Source organism: Callorhinchus milii, unplaced genomic scaffold (assembly GCF_018977255.1).
Source record: "Callorhinchus milii isolate IMCB2004 unplaced genomic scaffold, IMCB_Cmil_1.0 Scaffold1, whole genome shotgun sequence".
Taxonomy (NCBI): Eukaryota; Metazoa; Chordata; class Chondrichthyes; order Chimaeriformes; family Callorhinchidae; genus Callorhinchus; species Callorhinchus milii.
Window position 1 is genome coordinate 130,451,360 of NW_024704742.1, and position 7,132 is coordinate 130,458,491.

At 43.3% G+C, this 7,132-nt stretch overlaps 1 non-coding gene across 1 annotated transcript; it reads left to right on the forward strand.

Moving 5' to 3' along the window:
- The first annotated feature begins 2,320 nt into the window (after positions 1 to 2,320).
- LOC121850766 lies at positions 2,321 to 2,437 on the forward strand. The gene has a single exon (XR_006085743.1). It is a non-coding gene; the product is annotated as a U5 spliceosomal RNA (small nuclear RNA).
- The last annotated feature ends 4,695 nt before the right edge of the window (positions 2,438 to 7,132 follow it).

A 7,132-nucleotide genomic window follows, 5' to 3' on the forward strand; every position in this document is an offset into this window, starting at 1 on the left:
ACTTTTTATCAGTTTGCAACACTCGAATACTCCAACCATAGCCCACAACGACAGGGCCTTCCCAGGATCCCTTTTATACTTCTAGCTTCAATTTCATTGCTTCTTCTCAAATTATCCATTACTCATAAAGGATACCTAACACACTTCAAGACTGATTGTGAGATATTGCTGTGCACAAATTGGCTGCCCTGTTCGTTCATAAAACACACAATCACTCTATTATGCAGTATATTCTGGCTAATGTTCAGGTTGACACACCTCCAAAGGTAGCACAACATACAATACAGCTATCAATCCCTCAGTAATGGACTACAGTCAACCTGGATTATGAATACATGTTTTGGTACCACATCAGCTTGACACACATTTGATGTATGGCAAAGTAAAAAAATACTCTACTGTATGTCTAGCCATGCACTACCTCAAATGAGGGCAGTTGATGCTGATGCTAGGTGCCAAAAGTGGAAACATGTTTCATTTATCAGGGTGGAAAAATCTTGCCTGATCAATGTAGATAAAAATTCTTGGTTGTATTTAACTTAATGATTTACTGCAGCAATACATCATCTTGAGACTGCTTGGAGTATTGCTGTAATGAGAATGAAGGTCAACTGCATTGTTACTGCTCTGAGTTCCTCTCCGCCTGCTTCATCTCCGCCTGCTACAAAAATATTTTTTGTATTGTATCTCCTTGAAATATTTACATTGAAAGAGTTGTTCTTGTCTTCAACAACAACAAATAACATTTGTACAGTGCCTTTCACGTAGGGAAGAGGTTCTAAGGCCCTGGACAGTCAAGGATTAGGACCCGAGCTGGTGGTTGGGATTGGGAGAGTTGGAGGCCAGGGACGGTAGGGTTAGGAGGGTGACCGAAAGTGCAGTCAAAGAGGAGGGCCTTGAGACATGCCTTGTGGGAGGCAAAGGAGGGGGTGAGGTGAAGGCACTGTGGAATGGAGTTCCAAAGGGTGGGGGCAGAAAAGCTGAAGGCCCGACCTCTGACGGTGTGGCAGGCCGTGCAGGGAAAGGAGACAAAACAGAGGAAAAGGAACTCAGAACAGTAACAATACAATTGATCTTCATTCTCATCACATCACAACACAGATTTCCTGAAAGTGATTCACTTTGGAATCTGGTCATCTTTTGATTACAAGCACAATCTAATATAAGTTGATGACAAAATTGCTGAGCACCATCAACACATCTGTGTTTGTGCTTTTTTACAGTGCCACATAGTGCCACAAGATGATGTCATTTTCAATCTGTTTATGCTATTTTACTGTTCTCACTCCGTCTCATAAATCAAATAACACCTGCGACCTACTCCTTTGTTCACACCAGAATAAAAAACAGCACAACCTCTGACGTTTATGCATCTATTGATTAATTAATCCTTGGATTCGATATAGCACCTTATCAACAACAACATTACATTAGTATAGTGCTTTCACGTCTGGAGGATGTCTCAAGGCGCTGTTTTGGACCCGAATTGAAGGTCGGGATTGGGGAGGGTGAAGGGAGGAGGTGGAAGGAATGGGACCGAAGACACGGTCGAAGAGTAGGGTCTAGATATGGGTCTTGAAGGAGGCAAGGGTGAGGCGGTGGGACTGCGGGATGGAGTTCCAGAGGATGGGAGCAGAGTGGCTGAAGGTCTGCCTGACAATAGTGGGACGGGGGACGTGAAGCAGGCTGAAGCCCGCTGAGCGGAGGGAGCAGGCAGTTAGGGGGTTAGGAGATCGCAGAGGTAGGGGGAGAGCAAGGCCATGGAGGGCTTTGAAAGTGAGGACCAGGATCTTGAACTGTATCCTCTGTATGATGGGAAGCCAATGGAGTCGGGCGAGGATGGGGGTGATAGGGCCACGAGAAGTCTCAAACCACACTGTTTTGACACGTCTCAAAGCGCTTCACAGATTACATTGCGAAGTGGATTTTGTAAAGTATTTTGCGAACCAAACCTATGCAAAGTTAAGTGTCCACGCGTTAAGAGTATCATTGTACGTCTTGTAGCTGCTCTTGTCAGTATGGCGCCCCCTGTTGGCTCTCCCCAGTGCCCGTTATTTGCGTGACTGAGCCGTCAACGTGCCCACAATACCTTGCAGGTCAGAATAATGAAACATAAACAATTAAACGGTCACCAAAAGTTGGCCAATATGTCTTCAAAAGTGCTCAAGTGCAGAATGGCCGTGTTGTGCATCGGGAAACCCAGGAGCTCAGCCGCACGGCGTTCAACCTGGTGGCAAACGGCGAGGGCTTGAAATCTGCTGTACCGCAACAAAGAGGAGAGTTGGGCGGCGTTGGTGTGCGGCTGGACCTCTCCCGGGCTATGCTCTGGTTTCTCTTCAGATCGTATAAATCTTTCGCCTTTTACTAAAGATTTCCGTGGAGAGGAGCATTTACGAGTTTTTAACCCAATTTTTTTAGGCTCTGCACCAGCAGAGCTCCCTTCCCAATGAACAACAGAGTAAAACACACTCCCACTCCCTTCCTTTGGTCACCCTCCCACTCCCTTCCTTTGGTCACCCTCCCACTCCCTTCCTTTGGTCACCCTCCCACTCCCTTCCTTTGGTCACCCTCCCACTCCCTTCCTTTGGTCACCCTCCCACTCCCTTCCTTTGGTCACCCTCCCACTCCCTTCCTTTGGTCACCCTCCCACTCCCTTCCTTTGGTCACCCTCCCACTCCACTCCCACCCTTGTTCTTCTCCTCCACCCCTCCCGATCCTGACCTCCCGCCGCCACCCCCCCCCCCCCCAAGCAGTGGCACCGGTCTGTGTGCCGCCACGTGAAATGGGCAGAGGGTACATTTGATGCTTGAGATGTAACCCAAGAGTCCTGAGAACGTATGTCAGACAACGCTCAGCAGGTCAGGTCAGGCAGCGTCTGACGGGAGAAAGGAAAAGTCAGTCAACGTTTCGGGTCCACGACCCTTCCTTCCTCGGCACTGGGGCGTGTTGGGAGGGAGAGGCTTTTAAGGCCTGACGGTGAGGGGCGGGGGAGGCGAGGCAGGGCAAGGGAGGCAAAGAAGAAAACGGGGTAGAAGACATGGCATGACGGGTTAAAGAGATGCTAATGATTTTGCGCCCCGAAGATGTATGTCCGCCTGCCTGCCTGCCCCCGCAAAATGGGGAGCGGCCAGGAGTGAGGTAATTGGGTGTAAATGCTCCCTGTAGATAAAGGGAACAGAACTCCAGCAGGGACCCCGAGGTTGACAGGGATGGGACTGTTTCGGGTTGTTTAGTGTGTCTGTATGGGTTTGTATTTGCGAGGGGTTTCCGGGTGTGCGTTTGGGTAAACATGTGCACATCGGGGTGCTCTCTGAAATAGTCAAGTGTGCCTCATCAGGATGTGTGTGGGTGTGCACTTGTGTGTGTAGTGCAAATGGGTGTTTCCAAACGAAGCATCCCGAAAACGGAAAAATAACGTGTTTGCATCTCTTTTTTTCTGTAAAGGGTTTGATACTGTCTCAGATAAGCATAAATACTTATCTATAAATATATATTTTGTTAAAAAATAAAAGAAATCCTAGGTTCACACTCTTCAGCTGTTTTTTTTTGTCTCTATTGCATTGCTTGTTAAATTATTCCTAACATTCATGCAAAGATGTTTTTGTCAATTTCTTTTGTAAAGTTACTTTTCATCGACTTTCATTCACTTTCTCTGGCCTTATTGTCTGGATTGGCTTTATATTGTCTGAGGGTGTTGACTAAAGTATCCAATTTATTTTGTTACAATAAAGAATTTATATGATCCAGTGAGGGCTCTCCCCTCCCACCCGCCACCACTTTGAATGTTGATTGTAAATCTTATGTTTTTCTATTCTTCCTTCAAACAATGCAATGCAGTGATGGGGTATGTGTTGCCTTGTCGGAAATGCTGTCCTTCGGATGAGCCAATAAACGAACTGCCGGTTCAAGTGAACTTTAAAGATCCCATGGCACTCTGGCCAACAATCTGCCAAACAAAAAATTGACTAGTCACTCCATGGCTGTTTGTTGTTATGAATAATTGACTGCCATGTTTTGTCCCAAAATACACAATCAAACCACTTTACAGTATACAAAACCCCAAATACTGCAGATGCTGAAAATCTGAAACTATACAGTATATCCTGTGAAGCACTTTGAGACGTAAGGCAATGCAAGGATTATTATTATTATATTACAATTAAGCAGTTACTACACTTTACAGTATATCCTGTGAAGTGCTTTGAGACATCCTCGTGATGTGAAAGCCACTATACCAAATGCAAAGATGACTGTATTTGGGATTGGTCTTGTTGCTCTTAACTAACTCGCTTGATGTCTTTTTTCTTGTTCCCTCCCTCTTACCTGCATCAATGGAAGACTTTTCTGAAGTGCATGGCTTTCCACTAAGTACCTCGGCCATTGAAACAGCTGGGATCAGGAACTCACCAAATGGAGAACTGGTACAAATCCACAATGTACAGTAACACTCTATAGGTCATTTTGAGAAAGCAACCCTCAGTTAAATTTCCACTGCTCCAATTATTATACCAATCATTGCATTTAATTTTGCGCCTATAATGTCAACACACTTCACAAGTAATTTCTATCTAGTGTGGTGATAGTGGTGATAGTATATTTGTGAACAGTTAAGTTCCCATAATTATGAAGTGAATGACCAATGATTTTGAGGATTGTTAGCCAGGACATCAGGAGCAACTCCTTTCTTTGTTCAAATAGTGTTTTAACATCCACCTGAACAGGCGGTACCTTGGTTTAATTAAAGAGGCTTAAAAGACAATCTTTACAGTATATTCTGTGAAGCGCTTTGAGATGTCTCAATGATTTGATAAGGCGCTATATCAAATGCAAGGATGATTATTATTATTATTATCTCTCCTTGTACAAGACCTTCACAAGACTTTTCCAGCAATGTGGGAACAGAGACCAAGGAGCCAAGCATCTGGCATCAAAGGCACTGAAATCACATGTACTGTGTCACATCACGTGAGGGGTCGAGAATCACTGTGGCCAATTACTGATTCAGCACTGAAAGGGTTATGCGGCCTACTTTCCTAATTAGCTTCATTCTGCACTAGCTGATGCCTTACTCACTTGGCCATTGGGAGAAATGATTCATAAACTATGTTGCATTATTTAATTAATAATAATATAATAATCCTTGCATTTGATATTGCGCTTTTCACGTCTTCTAGACGTCCCAAAGAGCTTCATAGAATATACTGTAAAGTGACTGTATATTTATGGGCAGAGTGGGGCAGCCAATTGCACACAGCAGTGTTCCACAAACAGTTGCGGATTGAATTAACCAATTTATTATTTTTTTTCTTGAGGGATTATTATCAGATGTGTGGAGTAAGGAAACTTGCCCAAGGTTTCGCCCTGTTGGGAATTGAACCCAGGTCTCTCGCTTGTGAGGCAAATGCTCTAACCACTGAGCTACAGGACTCCCTCAACAAAGGACAGACCTGTCAATTAAGACATGTTACGAGAGGCTCTTTGGCCCATTGGATCTCTGCTCTGCATAAGTGACTGCTGCATTTCAGCCACAAAATCTGCAATCAATTCACTTTATAGTATATTCTGTAAAACACTTTGAGATGTCTCAATGGTGTGATAAGGCGTCCTGGCCTCAACCATCCTTTCTGTTAACCTGTTTAATCATAGAATCGTACAGCACAAAAAGAGGCCATTCGGCCCATCGAGTTTGTGCCGGCTCTTTGAAAAGATTAATTAAGTCATTAATTAAGTTCAATATTTTGGAGCACCAGTGTCAGGACAGTGAGGGAACATTGGCTTGAGCACTCACAACGTAGATTTGCCAATCTCACTACTTTGGCAACCACAATAGCAAATTGTATTTATATTGTGCCTTTCACGTTTGAAGGGCAAACCAAGGCGCTGGGCAATCATGGGTGAGAACCAAGGGGGTGTGGGAAGATGACCAAACGTACGGTCAAAGAGGAAGGTCTTGAGATGGACCTTGAATGAGGCTAGAGAAGGAACAAGAAGGCAAAAGAATTCAAGCATAGAGTTCCAGAGAGTGGGGGCAAAAAAGACAGTGGGAAGGACAAGGTAGGAGAAGTGAAGTAGGCCAGTGCCTGCACAGCAGAGGGAAAGTCAGTAAGGTATGTTGGAGGAGGTAGAGTTTTCCTGGAGCTTTAGCAAATCTTTCAGCAATCAGCTCAATAGTCATATGGTTTGGAGAGCTGGGAGCGGTTCAGTGATTTGTCCTTATTACATGACCCTGGGAGACTAGAGAGGGAACAAACTGTAAAGAAATTAAGAGGGATTCAGGCCCTCATTATAAAGGAGCAAGGCATCTTTTTTGCAAAGTTGTGCATTTTCTGTTAAAAAGAAACCTTGAGGTAATCTATTTATTTTTAAAGTATTGCAATGATTCCAACAAAAAGAATAATTAGACAGACGGTGTGGTAAAGATTTGACAGACTGAGAAATCACAATGAATTTGATCTCATTCCAATGAGCACAGCACTGCCAATTTAGAAATGACAGAGATTCCAGTGAATTCCTTAGTTACAACAGGAACATCTCTTGACAAAATCAAGAACAAATCAATGGATGATAAGGCACTTGGAGATATATCTGACCAATTTGAGAATTTGAGCAAAGAGGTTTGCTAATCTTTACACATGTGCAAAAAATATTTTTACAATATTCTAGTGCTGAATACTCTATTGTTAATAGCTCCTTGTAATTTACTGGCATTTCATGGGGACTGTTTTTCTTTTTCTAGCAGATCTTTTGTTCCATTCACCCTCTGAGACATGCTAAAAAAAAATCTGCATTGAGATTCAGGAATAGCATAGCAGTAAAAACTGCATCACATTCAGCTTTGCTTCTTAATCAGGAAGAACTAAAATAATGTGTTGAATATCAGTTTACAAATCATAGTTCTAAGATATTTCTTAGCTTTTGGTTGAGTAGCAAGATGTATGTAATAATATTTAATAATTTTGCATTTCATACAGTGTTTTATCACGTCACCGAGCAGTCTCAAAGTGCTTTAAAAATTGTAAAAAACTAGGATGAATTGAAAGATGTTGGAGAGGAAAGCAAGTAAGACAGAAACACAGACATTCTCAGCATAATTTTTTTTGGATCAATGTGAAAACCTATCACTATGCTTCAG